This window comes from Elephas maximus, chromosome 5 (assembly GCF_024166365.1).
Source record: "Elephas maximus indicus isolate mEleMax1 chromosome 5, mEleMax1 primary haplotype, whole genome shotgun sequence".
Lineage (NCBI taxonomy): Eukaryota > Metazoa > Chordata > Mammalia > Proboscidea > Elephantidae > Elephas > Elephas maximus.
The window spans coordinates 119068751-119085717 of record NC_064823.1 but is presented as its reverse complement, the minus strand read 5'-3'; the positions used below and the strand labels follow the sequence as shown (position 1 = coordinate 119085717).

Below are 16967 nucleotides of genomic sequence, written 5' to 3'. Positions count from 1 at the left end.
CTCAGACCACTTGGAAGTGTTAATATAGTAGATAGTACATACATGATATTACCATTCTAAAATCCAGAAGTTATAAATTAGCTCCAAGAGTTTTGGTTAAGGGTTGCAGCCCTGCATCTTGGTGATCACACCCTGGCTACCTTTTGGGATCCTGTTTACTGTTATACACTCCTGTTGTTGTCATTGTAGTTAGTTGCCATCAAATCAGCTCCTACTCATGGTGACCCCGTGCACAACAGAACAAAATGTTTCCTGGTCCTGTACCACTTTACTATCATTAGAATGCTTATGAGTGCCTTCCAACCTAGGGAACTCATCTTTCAGCATTGTAATGGACAATATTCTGTGGTAACCCATAGGATTTTCACTGGCTGATTTTTGGAAGTAGATTGCCAGTCCTTTCTTCTTAGTCTGTCTTAGTTTGGAAGCTCCACTGAAATCTGTCCACCATGGGTGACCCTACTGGTATTTGAAACACTGGTGGCATAGCTTCCAGCATCATAGCAACACAGAAGCCACTATAGTGCTACAAACTGACAGGCAGATATACACTCCTGGTATTAGTTATTTGGCCAGTGTAGCTTGTGGACAGCAGTGTTGAACAGATTTCTAATTCTGTTTTTTGTCTGTTGGGAAGGTATGTGAAGCTCACTTGTGGAGATACTCGTAATTTTAAGAAGCTGAAAAGTTGTCACCTTACCCTAGGAGACCCAAGCAAGCTGTTTATCATATGAATTTCAAAACCTTATTTCCAAAGATCCACAGAGAATTTGCCATCATGGCTCCACTTAAAAATAGTCAAATGGGCAGTTTTGACCGTATTTGTAAGGCCGATTGAGGGTCATCTTGTGTATGCACTGGGACTGAAGGGCATATTACCTTTGAAGAGGTGGAAAGTTGGTAAGCTGGAATTGATATTGTTTAACCATCATCCCCACACCAACTGAAGTAAAGTCAGGCACATTTGGGTGATAGGCACTCCTCTACCTCTATTGGTCATACCCCTTCTTCAGGAGAAGTAGGATACTTTACATTACTCCAGAAGGAGCCCTGGAGGTGCAATGGTTAAGTGCTCAGTTGCTAACTGAAATGTTGATGGATTGAACCCACTTAGCAATGGTACAGGAGAAAGACCTGGCAATCTGCTCTCATAAAAATTACAGCCTAGGAGACTCTATGGGACAGTTCTCTGAGTTGAAAATTGACTTGACAGCACCTAACAACAATAACATATTACTCTAGAATATGGAAGTATGGTCACAACGCAGAAATCCTACCATGCTGGTCTAATTTTTGCTTCCCTCTTTAAGTCAGTAACAGATTTCTAAAGTCTTTGACATATTGTTTCTCTGGAATGTTCCACTCATCAATGACTCCTATGTACTTGTCAAAGTAAGAGATGAAGATGACTCTGCTATGCTTGCAGCCATCAGAATTTTTCAAAGCATGCAAGGCATGGCCAGTGACACGTATTCCAGAAAAGCATTTGTTTTAGCTTTAATATCCTTTTTGGGATATCATTGCTGGTTTTGCAGAACTTTCAGAAAAAATCTGCTGACCGTCAGGTTTTGAGTTTCTCAAATAATCAGGCTCATCTTTAAACCCAAGTCCCAGGATTTTTGTTGATCCAACAACTACAAAGCTGTTAAGATTCTTGAAGGAGAAATGAAGGGGGAAAAGGAGGAGGAACACCAAGTGGGCCACCCACAATTTTCCATTACCCATATGTCAGTTCACTACCCTCACTCTTCCCATTTTTCTTTGACTTCTGAGACCATTCTTTTTTTCTCACTCTCAACTGATGACTTCTAATTTTATTGGGAAGCAATCTGTTCATCTTTCCACTATTAGACTTATCAACCCTGCATCTGTATCCATTTATTCTGTCTTCCTTCCTTTAAATGAGTGATTTCTCCTTGCTCTTGTCTAAGGCTTGACCTTGCACTTGTGACCTACCTCCTTTTACCTATTTGACAGTTTTCTCTTTGCTCCTGCAATTGTCATCCCTCTTTCCTACATCATCAGCTTCTCTTTCTTTACTGGGTCATTCTTCAGCATGCGCCCTTTCTAAAGTACACATCCATATCCCACTTCTTCTTCATATCTACTCAAAGAGTTGACTCTACTTTCCCTCCTTCATCACTCTAGTGTGCTCTCATCCCCACCATCCTATAGAAAATGCTTGTGTCTACATTATCTGTTTCTTCATTGCCCAAATCCAACAGATAATTCCTGGTTCTCATCTTACACAGCCTCAGCATCATTGGACCATTAACCACCCCGTCCCGCTTCAAACATTTTTTCTCACTTGACACCAGGACATCACTACCTCATAGTTGGCCTCTTAGCTCACTGGCCTTTATGATCTCTTTTGTTGGACCCTTCTCTTTTTCCTTTTTTTAAAATATGGAACACTTCATGAATTTGCATGTCATTCTTGTACAGGGACCATGCTAGTCTTCTCTATATGTTTCTGATTTTAGTGCTGCTGAAATGAGCACTTTCCTGACTTTTAATTGTTGGTCAGACCCATGGTTCAGTCATTGGACCTCTTTTCTGTACCTGCCATGGGTTATTCCAACAAGTGGTCTCTGAGCGCGCCCAGGTATACATCCCTAGCTCTAACCTTTACTTTGAGCTCCCATGTATCTAACTGCCTCCTTACTGTCTCCAGTTGGATATTATATAGGTATCTCAACCTTAGTAGGAACAAAATACAGCTCTCAATTTTCTTTCCAAACCTGTGTCTCTCCCAGTCTTCCTTATCTTAATTGATTGCACCACCGTCCACTCATTTGCTCAGGGCCAAAACTTAGAGACATCTTTGCCTCATCTTCAATTCTAAATCTCAGAAGCAAGTCCTTTAGTCTTTACCTTCAAAACAAACTTGGGATCTAACCACTCCTCATGATCTCCTCAGATACCACTCTAGTCCAAGTTACCACCTTTCTCACCTAACCTACTTAGTTGCATCCTCAGTGATCTTCCTATCTGCACTCTTGTCTGCCTTTTCCCCACATGTCAATTCTTCATACAGTGGCCGGCATAATTTTTCCAGGTGCTAACTGAAGTGCAACATTCCTCCGCTCAAAATTTTCTCTTACGTTTTGAACAGCGCTAAGCTGTGAGTTGGAATTGACTCGACAGCAATGGGTTTGGTTTCATTTTAAGAATAAGTTCTTATTGTGGCCTACAAAGCCGTAGCCTCTCTGCCCTTGTTTTGTAGTCCTGCTACCCTCATTGGCTCCATTCCAGCCACACTGGCCATTTTCTTAACTAGGCAAGACATGCTCACACCACCTATGGGCCTTGTACTTCCCTCTGCCTGCAATGTTCTGCCCACAGATGAGTATGGCTCACTTCATCCTTCATTCAGGTCTCTGATCCCATGCTACTTCTTCAGAGAAGCCTTTTCAATCTAAAATATCTTAAAGAGCAATCCATTCTCTGACACAGTATCCTCTTATCTATCCTACTCTATTTTTCTTCATAGGTCTTATCATTACTTGACATTATATTGTTTATTATCTGCCTCGCCTGCTAGAAAGTATGTGCCATAAGTTCAGAGACCACATCTACAGCGCCTAGAACAATGTCAGGCACAAAATAGGTACTCAGTAAATAACTGTTGAATGAATGATTCTACTCAGGGACACAAGGACAAAACAGACAAATATTAATGACAATTTCAAATAAATTTTTGTTTGATCTCTTCCAGCTTTCAATGTGCTCTCACATACACATCCATAATATCATTTAATCCTTACCCATAAGATCAATGCTCTTGTTTTACAGGCAGTGAAAGAATTGTAGAGCAGATACATCTGCCCCAAATCACATAGCTAGTTAGTGGTGGAAGTAGGATTTTTCTTTTTTTGGTGAAAATATACATAGCAAATCATATACACATTCAACAAGTTCTACATGTAACAGTTCAATGACATTGGTTACGTTTTTCACCTTGTATCACTATTTTGGCTATTTCTGCCCATTTTTCACCACCACTGACTTAGACTGCAAACCAAAACCAAACCCAGTGCCGTCAAGTCGATTCCGACTCATAGCAACCCTAGAGGACAGGGTAGAACTGCCCCATAGAGTTTCCAAGGAGCGCCTGGTGGATTCGAACTGCTGACCCTTTGATTAGCAGCCGTAGCTCTTAACCACTACGCCACCAGGGTTTCCGACTTGACTCACTGCCCCATAAATTACTTATCTACATTTTATTAGAATTACTGTTGTCAATTTGATCTCATAGAGATAATTCTTTAAAAGACCACAATGATCAAGACAAACATTCTTTACTAATTTAGCTAAACTGTTTTTCAGTTTGAAGATGAAAGGACAGTTTCAGTTCAAGGTTCAAAAATTTTTTCAGGGCAGTAAATTTGAGGTGTCTTCCAGCCTCAGTGGGTCCAGTAAATCTGGGTTCTGTCAGAAATTTTAAATTCTGTTCCACATTTTATCTACTTTTGATCAGGATTCATCTGTTGGGTCCTTGATCAAAACATTCAGTTATGGTAGCTGGGCACCATCCAGCTCTTCTGATCTCATGCCAAATGATGTGGTAGGTCATAGAGGGAACTAGACTTGCAGTCCATTTCCTTCTCTGACTCCTGGATCTCCCTCTTCCCCTGCTGCATGGAGGTAGGACTTAAGCCCAGATCTCCTGATTATAAAATCTGTCTTATTTCAAATACAAAGAACAACAAATGTTTTGGGAATCAAGAAGAAATTTGGTTTAGGAGTATAGGGGTTAGTGGGAGCTTTAGGGAAACTTTGTTGAAGCATTTGCAACTTGAGATTTGAACACGGGGTTGGGCATAAATAGAAAAGAGCAAAGGCATTCCAGACATGATAAATGTCATAAGCAAATACAGAGGGGCCTGGATATGTATGGTGAATTCACCCAAGGAGTAGACTCATGTAGCAGTTTCCTTGATCTGCAATCTAAGAAGTTAGGACTTGAACTCTAGGTGGTAGAAAATATTTAAAAATATTGGAATCCGAACTGCCATAGGCAAAGAAGTATTCATGAAGATCCTCATCTTAGTTTCCTAGTGCTGCCATAACAAAAATACAAGTGGGGGTTTTAATGAACAGAAATTAATTTTCTCAAAGTTTCGAGTGCTAGAAGTCTGAATTCAGGGTGTCAGCAGGGCTAGGCTCCCTTCCTGTTGGTTCTAGAGAAAACGTCAGTCAGCTTCTGTAGCCCCAGACTTTTTTGGTGTTTCTTGGCTTGTAGATGATCCTCACATGGTGTCTTCCCCTCTGTGTGTGTCTGTGTCTATTCTGCTCTTTTTATAAGACATCACTCAGAAGGGATTAGATTTAGGACCTGCCCAACTCCTCATTAACATAAATGACAAACCTTGTTTCCAAATAGGGTCACATTGACAGGTACGAAGGCTAAGGCTTCAGTGTATCTCTGTGGGGGACACAATTCAATCCATAACAATCCTAGAGTTTGGTTAGCAGTGTAAATAAGAGAGAGAGAGATCAGGGTGAGAGACCCATTAAAAAACCCATTGCCATCAAGCTGATTCTGATTCATAGTGACCCTATAGAACAGAGTAGAACTGCCACATAGGGTTTCCAAGGAGCACCTGGTAAATTTAAACTACCCACCTTTTGGTTAGCAGCCATAGCTCTTAACCACTATGCCACCAGGGTTTAGAGTGAAAGAGCAGCAGGAATAAAGACCTGGGTTAGAGGGACTTGCTTGAAAAGAAAGAGGGACAGTTCTTCCTTAGAGGCAGAAAGGGAGGTGATATGGTTAGGGAAGATGCTGGTAGCTCCCAGGATTTTGCAGAGTGGTCTTGTTTGTGTCTGGGAATGCCAATCTTTCAAAAACAAGGCATTCTTCTGAAAATCTAGTAAAGCAAGCCTGGGGGTTGGGGTTTTGAGTCCTTAGTAGAAGCCTTGAAATAGTTATTATGTGAAAGTAATAGAAATCAAAGTGATTAAAAAAAAAAAATTCCTGAATAGCAGCAATTAGATCTTAACTCAGATGACCCAACACATTTTTGAGCTTCTGTCTAGCTCTAACTTCTTGTTTAGAATGTATTTTTGTATCCTTTTTTTTTTTTAGATTATGCTAATCTCATTGTGGTGAAGTTAAACTAAGATTATGACCTCTAGCAAGGTGAAGCTTTGTTTTAGAAACTGACTCACTTTGCACTGGTGTTTAGTAAATGTACCAGGATGGTGGAAAGATCTGGGTGGAACAATGCTTAATATATCAAAGTGAGCATTTGAAAATCTGCTTCTGCTTCTTACTTAGTAATAGGCTCTCCAAGTTTCCAGAATTATTTTCAAACCGGTTCACTGACTTCTTGGAGTCTCTGCTACCCCAGGTCTATGGAACTGGCAAGGATTTTTGCTGTGATCGCTTTTGCAGCTGACGTTTGATGGAAATTGCTTTGGGAATTACTTAGTCATATATCTAAGAAATATCTAGTGTTTATTCTCCCAGAGACTGGGTTTAGTGGCCAAATGGCGTGATTTGACCCGATCCATGTCTCAGACCTACTTATTTGTTAAAATTCCTGACTGCTGTGTTCCTCAATTAAAATTTCAAATTAAAAAGTCAAGCATGTGTGTCTTGATTCTATATCTGGAAGCAGCCTGTGATCTATTTTTATGACTTATTGATTCCAGCCATGTGCTTTTGTTCTCGGATCTTCCTCTAGCTTTGCACACATTCTTCCTTTATCCCTGCCAATCTGAGCCCAACACCACTTTTCCAAAGACTCCCTCTTTAATACCCTACTCTCGCTCTCCTTGTTTCATTTCTCTGAATGTCCATACTGCAATGTGCACTTGAAATTTTTCTTTCCATAACTTGATTGTCAGCTGATGCCCTATATGATTTATTTTTTGATGGTCTAAAATATTCTGCATAAAGTAAGTCTGTAGGCACAGTGTTGCCCATTGGTTCACCTTTTTGTCAGTAAAAAAAAAAAAACACAACCAAACCCGTTGCTGTCGAGTCGATTTCGACTCATAGCGACCCTATAGGACAGAGTAGAACTGCCCTATAGAGTTTCCAAGGAGCGCCTGGTGGATTTGAACTGTTGACCGTTTGGTTAGCAGCCATAGCTCTTAACCACTATGCCATCAGGGTTTCCTAACTTAAAAAACAACAGCAAAGTCTTTAAATTTAATTTTTTAAAATTTTATTTATAAATTTTATTTTTTGCATCTATTTTTGTCAATAGAAGCAATAAATAAATAAAATTTATGAATAAATAAAATTTAAAAACTTTGCTGTTGTTTTTTAAAGGCCGGTGTTCAAGATTTTTTAAATTTTGACAACTGATTAAAATTTCCTATAGCACCATGTGAGCCAATACAGTAAAGGCCAAGCAACATGTATGTGGGCCTACTTAGCCCCAGACCGTGGGTTAGTTACCCAGCACTGTGGAAAGCCAGCATCTCCTAATGCAAGTTATACAGAACACTGGTGTTACCCACCCGGCATGTTTCTGTTTAAGCAGATTGAGAAGCACTGTATTTGATCCCCCACTGGAGGATCTCAGAAGAGGAGCCCTGGAGGCACAGTGGTTAAAGTGCTCAGCTGCTAATCAAAAGATTGGCGGTTTAAACCCACCAGCTGCTTCATGGGAGGAAGATGCAGCAATCTGCTTCTGTAAAGATTACATACAGCGTTGGAAGCCCTATGGGGCAGTTCTGCTCTGTCCTGTGGGGTTGCTTTGAGTCGGAATTGACTTGATGGCAATGGGTTTGAGAGGATCTCAGTTCACATTACCATCTTATTAGCTCTAAGAAGATCAAGGTTAAAAAAAAAAAAAACTTTTTTTTTTAATATAGCTTTCCCCAAACTTACTTGACCATGGAGTCTTCTTTCTGCATCACATCTCTAGCATCCTGTGGAAGGAGGACTCTGTGGAGCATACTGTGGAAATGCTGCTGTAAGCATTTCCTCTCTTGGGTAGACTGGAGAGTAAATGTGAAGGCCAATCTCCATGGGGTGGTGATTTAATCCCCTCGGGTCGCTATGAGTTGGAATTGACTTTACGGCAGCGGGTTTGATTTTTTGGTTTAAAGACATGATGTGCAGAACAAATATTTTCTTTGCATTTTAATTCCTCTCAGTGCTATAAAATGACAGCTTAATTTTGGCGTGAGCATGTATCTTTTGGAGTCTCTGGGCAGTGCAAATGGTTAACATGCTCAATGCTAACCAAAAGGTTGGTGGTTTGAGTCTGTTGAGAGGCACCTTGGCGGAAAGGCCTGGCCATCTATTTCTGAAAAATCATCCACTGAAAACCCTGTGGAGCACAGTTATACTCTGATGCACATAGGGTCACACGAGTCAGAATCAACTCCATGGCAGCTGGTTTGGTTTTAATGTATCTTTTTTTTTTTTTTAATTGTACTTTAGATGAAGGTTTACAGAATGAACTAGTTTCTCGTTAAACAGTTAGTACACATAATGTTTAACGAGATTGGTTAACAACCCCATGACATGTCAACACAGTCTCCCTTCTTGACTTTGCGTTCCCTATTACCAGCTTTCCTATCCCCTCCTGCCTTCTAGTCCTTGTCCCTGGGCTGGTGTGCCCCTTTATCCTCGTTTTGTTTTACGGGCCTGTATAATCTTCGGTTGAAGGGTGAACCTCGGGTTATTTCTTTACTGAGCTAAAGGAGTATCTGGGGGCCATACTCTCGGGGTTTCTTCTGTCTCTGTGAGTTAGAATTTTGTTTTACATTTTTCTCCAGCACTGTCTGGGACCCTCTATTGTGATCACTCTCAGAGCAGTCAGTGGTGGTAGCCAGGCACCATCTACCTGTGCTGGACTCAGTCTGGTGGAGGCTGTGGTAGATGTGGTCCATTAGTCCTTTGGACTAATCTTTCCCTTGTATCTTTACTTTTCTTCATTCTCCTTTGCTCCTGAAGGGGCGAGACCAGTGGAGTATCTTAGATGGCTGCTCACAGGCTTTTAAGACCCCAGATACTACTACTCACCAAAGTAGAATACAGAATATTTTCTTTATAAACTGTTATGTCAGTTGAGCTAGATGTTCCCCGAGACCATGGTCCCCACAGCTCTCAGCCCAGCAATTCAGTCCCTCAGGAACTTTGGATGTGTCTATGGAGCTTCCAGGACCTTGCCTTGTACAAGTTGTGCTGGCTTCCCCAGTATTGTGTACTATCTTACCTTTCACCGAAGTGACCACTTATGTATTGTCTATATAGTGTTTTTAATGTATCTTTTAAGGACCTGCCACTACCCAGAGTGGGAAGAGGAAAAGTGTGTGCTATTTGCTGCATGTTCTTTGAGATGTTGGGGCTGTATCTTTGTCTTCCCTCACGTTTGCCATTGTGTTCAATAGCATATCCCAGTCCCATCGCCGCCAACATGTTGCATAATGGATGAGACTGAAGAGACTGAGGCAGCAGGTGTTCCCAGCAATTAACACAAAATAGAGAACAGAGCTGTTGATTGTTTCAAACAGCATTAGTCCTCCTTCTCTTCCTTTCACAAACAACAGCTTCCTGTGTCAATCAGTGGTAAAATAGCAACTGGTTTGCTTTGCTAGTTCTACTTATGACCTGCCTAGCAGTGTAGTGAGGAGTCTCGTTTGGATGGTATGTATCATTAGGTTGGAAGTGGGGTATGTTTTCCCCTTTGCCCTCTAAAAGTTTATATGCAGTCTGGTTAGCTGTTTATGAATTTATTTAGTTAAAAATCACATCATTGTGTCCCAGAATGGATTGTGTATAATTATTAGCTTTGTTATAATTCTGGGCTCTCCTGGAAGGGGAGGAGGAAGAAATACCTCAGGACTGGAGAATGTATAATGTTCTGAGAATCAGAGCCTACTCCATGGGTAGGACACAGGTACTTTAGAAGGACAAAGGAAATTGTTTTTATTCTTGGTTTTAAATGCTTGGAAAAGGCTTATTTTTTGGATTATTGTTACTGCGTCAGTTTTTGGAAATTTAGTGCAGACCTTTTATGTTTGCTTTTCATATCCTACTTGTAGCCAGGAAATTGGAAACAGTTATCTTAAAAGATGATAGGTTTATATCATCAAAGTTGTGCCTTTTTTATAAGATTTTGACTGTTTATGAATAAGGATATATGCAAGTTCAGAAACATTTAAATGTTTATCTAGAATATACTTTGTTTCCAACCATTATTTGTCAAAATTTACTAATGTCATGGATATATCGAAATTATATATATATATATATATATATATATATATATATATATATATATATATGTTAACCCCATAATATTTATACGTAATGTAGTTTGAAGTGCACAGTGATGTCTGGAGCTGGTTCTACAGTTTGGGAGAGAAAATTGTGAGCATCTCTTCTCCCTCTGCATTCAGTGCTATCAGGTTGATAGGTTGAAATTGGTCATGGTAGGAGTATTTACACCATGGAGATTGGCAAATGCTATATATCAGCACTTCCCCCAGCCCTCCAATAAGAACCAGTTGTTAAGCGTTCACCAGAACACCATTGGTTCTAGACTCTTGCTCAGAATTACATGGTTATTAGGAATGTCTAAAATACAAAGACCTCTTGGAACACAGCCCAGACTCAAAACCAAACCCACTGCTGTCCAGCCGATTCTGACTCATAGCAACCCTGTAGGACAGAGTAGAACTGCCCCCATAGGGTTTCCAGGGCTGTAAATCTTTATGGAAGCAAACTGCCACATCTTTCTCCTGCAGAGCAGCGGGTGGGTTTGAACTGCCGACTTTTGGGTTAGCAACCGAGCACTTAACCACTGTGCCACCAGAGTGCCTTTGGAACATAAACCAAAAACCAAACCAAACCAAACCCGCTGCCATCGACTCGATTCTGACTCAGCGACCCTGTAGGACAGAGTAGAACTGCCCCATAGGTTTTCCAAGGAGCACCTGGTGGATTTGAACTGCCGATCTTTTGGTTAGAAGCTGTAGCTCTTAACCACTATGCCACCAGGGTTTGGAACATAGCAAGTGATATAATAATGACAGTTACCTTTTAAATCTTTTTTCCTTTATTCCTTTCCACAGTTTTTTTGGTTAATGACATTAAGATGATATGTGGGCAGAAGGCCCCATTTGTTATTTAAAAAAAGAAATTACTTTTGCTCAAACATGGCTCTTACCTGTTATGCTTATGATGTTTTTTCTTTGATTTCACTGGGATCATCCAGTTATTACACTATGTTCTTATATATTTTTTATAATACCCTGGAGACAGGCCTTCTTCCTTGTAGATGTGGACATTTTTGTGAAGGCAGAGGTACCAAAACCTAAAAACCAAACCGATTGCTGTCGAGTCGATTCTGACTCATAGTGACCCTATAGGACCGAGTAGAACTCCCCATAGGGTTTCCAAGGAGCAACTGGTGGATTTGAACTGCCAACCTTTTGGTTAGCAGCCATAGCTCTTAACCACTGTGGAGGCAGAGTTAAGGAGAGCTAAATACAGAGTCTGAAAAGTGTCCGCTGTAGTCCATACCAAGATGGCTGCTGCAGTATCAGTCGGGGCAGCTACCACACCGCTGTGTTAATGAGGCCCAGTGATAAATGGCATCTCAGTGGGCTGGGATTACCACCTGCTGTCTTTATCACAAACCAGCCAGAAGAACAGATTTCCTGTCATAATACATTATTTGTAAGTTTAAAGAGCCAGAGGAAGATAACTAGGGAAATATTTTGTCATAGAAATATTTAATAGTCTTAAATGAGGCATCTTGTCTTCCTTCCTTCCATTCTTCTTCCTCCGCCTGCCCTATTAATGGGTATTTATTTTTCATCCCATAGGGGATCGAGTTATACATGATGATTTTTTAAAGACAGTGATACAAATCCTGTGACAACACCAAGATTGTTATTATTTCACTCCCATGGTGGTGAGTGAATTGATGATAAATCTACAGGCATTTTGACATTTTTCAGGATTTCGAGATTTGTTTTCTCATTCCACGTTTGGAAAAAAAATCATATTAAAGAGAGAGGCAGATGTCATAGGCAGTGGGAAGTCAGGCCTTTACTTACAACCCAACTGATAATAAGGAAATATCACTAAGGACACAAACATGTAAAGATACTGGTTAGTAGCATGGGTCAGCAGCCAGACTGCCCAGCCTAGGACCCTGGCTCGGCTATCTGAAAGCTATGTGAACTTAGGCAAATTACTCAGTAGCCTATACCTGAGTGTTACAGCATGTCCCCCAAAAATGTGTAGGCCATGATTCCCAGTATTATGTGTTTATCCTCCATTTTGTGATCTAATTATCCTAAAAATCCTATGTGTGGTAAATCCTAACCTCTATGATGTTGATGAGGCAGGACTAGGACAGTTATGTTAATAAGGCAGGACACAATCTATAGGATTAGATTGTATGTTGAGTCAGTTTCTTTTGAGATATAAAGAAAGAAGAGCCAGGAGTGGAGTGCGTCCTTTGGACCCGGGGTCCCTGCCCTGAAACTCCTAGACCTAGGGAAAATTGATGACAAGGGCCTTCCCCAAGAGCTGACAGAGAGAGAAAGCCTTCCCCTGGAGCTGGCGCCCTGAATTTGGACTTCTAGCCTCCTAGACTGTGAGAGAATAAATTTGTTTGTTAAAGCCATTCACTTGTGTTATTTCTGTTATAGCATCACTAGGAAACTAAGACACTCATTTCCTCATTTGGAAAACAGCAATAACCATTGCACTTTCATTAGTGCACCCTGTGAGCCCATACGGCATCATTGGGTAAATTTGAGAAAGGCTTCCTCTCAATGTGGACTCTATGGGCTTAGGTGCAGACAGTGGCTTTATGTAAATTGGAAAAATGAAACCTTCAGGTCAACAACCCACTTCCAGGTGCATGATTTGGGAGCTCAGGCTTGGTTTCTGCCCCAACTTGTCTCCTCAGCCAGGCATCCCAGTCCAGGGCACAACCTGGATAACCAAATATGGTGGTTCTGACTACCTCATGGGGAGTAACTAGGCCTATTATTATCATAATTTCAAGATGAGAGGCTAGAGGGACAAGAGTTCAAAAGAACATTTAGATTTGTGCAGTGATTTTAGACTTAAAAGAGAGAAGTGAAGCGATTTGTTAGAATCCCTTGGCTGTTAGCAGAAGGTGGTAGAATCCAGTTATCTTGACTTTTGGCCTCCAACCAACCCTGGCTAGGTGTCATTAGACAACCGTGAGATTCACACAAAGGGACCATTGATAGAAGGTGGGGGTGGGGACACCATAGTCATTCTCTGTCCCAACTGCCCACCTAGAGTCATCCAAATGACAAACTATCAGAAGACCATGTTTTTTTTTTTTTCCAAAGCCAAACAGTTTTGTTTTGAGCAATAGTCAAGTGTTTTAAAATATACTATGCAGTAGGAATGCACTATATTGATTATAGCCACCATTTTAATAGTGGACTTGAAGAATATTATAGATAGACATGTATTTTGGTTATAATCAAACTAAAAAAAAAAAAAAATGAAGAGTGGTGTATTCTAACTACAAGGTCTTTTTCTGAATACTACCAAAATGGAACATTTCTTTACTGATGAGGGAGAGAGGAAAAAAAAAAAGATGGAGCCAGTATGAAGGTTAGTCTATATATCCCCAGCTCCCCTTTTAAAACCTTTTAACTGTGAAGTATAACACAGTTACAGAAAACCAACATAAAACAAATACATACTTTGTTGTTGTTAGTTGCTGTTGAGTCGATTTCGGATCATGGAGGCCCTATGTGTGCAGAGTAGAACTGCTTCATAATGTTTTCAGAACCAAATCTCCAGGCCTGTCTTTGAAACACGTCTGGATGGGTTTGAACTACCAACCTTTCAACTAGTAGTCGAGCACTTAACCTTTTGAACCACTCAGGGAATCCTGAATACATACGTGGTGAATTATTTAACACAAACAGCCTTGTAATCACTACCCAAGTCAAGAAATAGAATTTTACCACCCTGGAATCCCTTCCTGTGCTCTCTTCCAATTATAACGCCTTCCCTTCTTCCTAAAAGTCACTCCTCGTTTTTACGTTAATCGCTTCTTTGCTTTTCTTTATAGTTGTGTCACCCAAATCAGACCTCCTTTTTAAAGGATAAAACCAAACCAAACCCATTGCTGTCGGGTTGGTTTTGACTCATAGTGACCCTGAAGGGCAGAGTAGAATTGCCAGATAGGGTTTCCACGGCTGTACATCTTTACGGATGTCTACCGCCACATCTTTCTTCCACACAGTGGCCGTTGGGTGGGTTCGAACTGCCAAGCTTGCAGTTAGCAGCCAAGCACTTAACCACTGCGCCACCAGGGCTCCTCTTCTAAAGGATAAGCCGTTTAAAAAATGATCATCCTATCTTTATAAATGAGCATTTCACCATGTTTTATTTTTCTTGGTAATCTAATATCTTGTTTGGGTAAATTCTAGTAGTTTCCTTACTTGAGGTTGATGCCGTTTTAAAAGTTGAGTTCTAAAATACTGGCAAGGTACAATAGTTTTGTGGTTACTTTGGATTCTTAGCTAAAAATTATTTAGTTATCAGAATATCAAATAGTGAAATCGATCATGCTTTCAGACAGATCTACAACTGTTGCAGAACTCTGTGTACCTGGCAGAGCCTCTAGTTCCAGCTCTTTGCCTGAAACCAGGAAGCCAAGGGCCATGACCCTTACTTCCCGCCCGCTCTCAGTGCTATATCACTTTGATTTGATGGCTGGCAAGTGTCTTTTATATGGAGTCAGCAGGTGAGAGAGTGAATTGAATATAAATGAAGTGACCAATTTTAAGCTAGTAAACGACTGTCATCAGTGAAGACAAATATGAAAAAATGCTCCTGGAAATAAATGAGGAAACAATGGACAGGTTGTTGGCCTGAGCACTTTCCCTGGGCTGCTGAACTATGTTCAGCCATAGTCCCCAAAAAAGATCTTAAACCCACTGCCGTCGAGTCGATTCCGACTCATAGGCTGCTAACCAAGAGGTTGGCAGTTCAAATCCGCCAGGCGCTCCTTGGAACAAGATCTTATTACGAATATTTGAAACGGTCAAAAATAAATAAATAAATAGAAAAGGAAAGAAAAAGAAAGATTGGTTCAAAGCAACCCAGACGCCTACACCTAGTTTCAGTGATTGTTAACATTTTCTGTATTTGCTTAATACACTTACACTCACACACATACATAGTATTTCCTCAGACCCCTTTCCCTCTAAATACTTTAGCATATGTCTCCAAAAACTAAGAACATACTCCTACATAATCACTATGCCATTACAAAACCAAACCACGTGCCGTCAAATTGATTCTGACTCACGGTATCACCATGTGTGTCTGAGTAGCACTGTGACCCCACAGAGTTTTCAATGGCTGTTTTGGAAATACATCACCAGGCCTTTTTTCTAAGGTGCCCCTGGGTGGACTCCAACAGCCAACCTTTTGGTTACTAGCCGAGATCATCAACCATTGCACCACCCAGAGGCTTTGCCATACGATTATCACTCTTAAAAATATTGTCAAATAACCAGGATATATTCAGATCCCCCAGTGGCTCAGCAGGAGCAAAGACCTGGTGATCTATTCCCATAAACATTGCAGCCCTGGAAACCCTGTGGGGCAGTTTTTCTCTGTCCTGTAGGGTAGCTATGAGTCAGAATTGACTCGACAGCATACAACAACAGCATTCCCTCCAATCTCCCCAACATGTCATCTACAATGGATTTAATTCTTTTAAGCTAGGATCTAATTAAGGAATGGGCATTGCAGTTGATGTCTCATAAGTGTCTTATGTTAGGATAACAACTCTTCCCCCTTTTTTTCATCATATTGACTTTTAAAGGCCAGTTTTCTTCTAGACTGTGTCACAGTCTGAATTTACACAATTGTTTCCTCATGGTCTTAATTAACCCAAACAGCGTGTATAGGTGGTTATCACAGGGGCTTCCCTGTGTGATTTTGTGTCCAAACCAAACCAGACGTACTGCTGTTGAGTTGATTCTGACTCATAGAGACCTACCTTATAAGACAGAGTAGAACTGCCGCATAGGCTTGCCAAGGCTGTAAATCTTTTACAAAAGTGGACTGCCACATCTTTCTCCCGCGGAGTGGCCGGTGGGTTTGAACGGCCGACCTTTCGGTTAGAAGCTGAGCGCTTTAACCACAGCACCACCAGGGCTTGGCTCCTTATTTCGTGTCCAGCACTCCTAAACAAAGATCAATGTGAAGTAGCAGATTTGCCTCAACTATACTCTCTTTGTCCTGAACAGCATTTCTGCACAAAAACTGCAGCCATCTATGTAGATACTCCTATTGTGGATTTTTTTTCTTCAAGATCCATTTCTTAGATGTTCAGCTTGGGAAAAAAAAAAAAAAGTAATAGAACTGCCATTTTCGTACACTAAATAAGAAATCCCACTAGATGGTTTCCACCCATGATTCCTAACCTTTTAACAACGTTGTAAATGGTTCCTTCAATCATCTTTTAAAGATGAGGAAGCAGGCTCAAAGAAGTGAAGCCATTTGTCCAGTGTCACACAGCTACTGTGTTCCAGACCTGGAATTTGAACCCGGATCTGCCTAATTCTAAGGTTTTATATTTCACTCTGCTGAGGACTAAATGACAGTTACATAGTCTGATTTGCCAAAAGTGTTCCAGAACTAAAGTATTTATTCAAGGAGCAACTTGATACCCAGGTAAAAATAGTACTGTGGCTGAGGTGTGTCTTTGCTCATTGAAATGGAGACACCACTCTTAGTCCAGAAGCACTCCACTATCCCATTTTCTTTCTGGACTCTTCTTTCTCTTTGCTCTCAAATGAGTTGCTAAAGCTTTATGTTGTGTGAAAGCTCACACTGAGTGTCTTTGCAGCTTCTGTTCTGCCTGTAAGGCAAGGACAGCTTGCAGTTGTGAAAACACAGTTACTGCTAAACCTACTCCCATGTCCCAGAACTGACCCATTTTCTGCATCTAGATCATACAATGGCTAGA

General features: G+C 40.8%; 1 protein-coding gene and 1 pseudogene across 7 annotated transcripts in view; one reads left to right on the top strand and one right to left on the bottom strand.

Moving 5' to 3' along the window:
- The window catches only part of LIMCH1 (LIM and calponin homology domains 1), a 430644-nt gene that overhangs the window by 141823 nt on the left and 271854 nt on the right, over nucleotides 1-16967 (top strand). The window lies entirely within an intron of this gene.
- LOC126077626 (uncharacterized) lies at nucleotides 2401-2501 on the bottom strand (annotated as a pseudogene).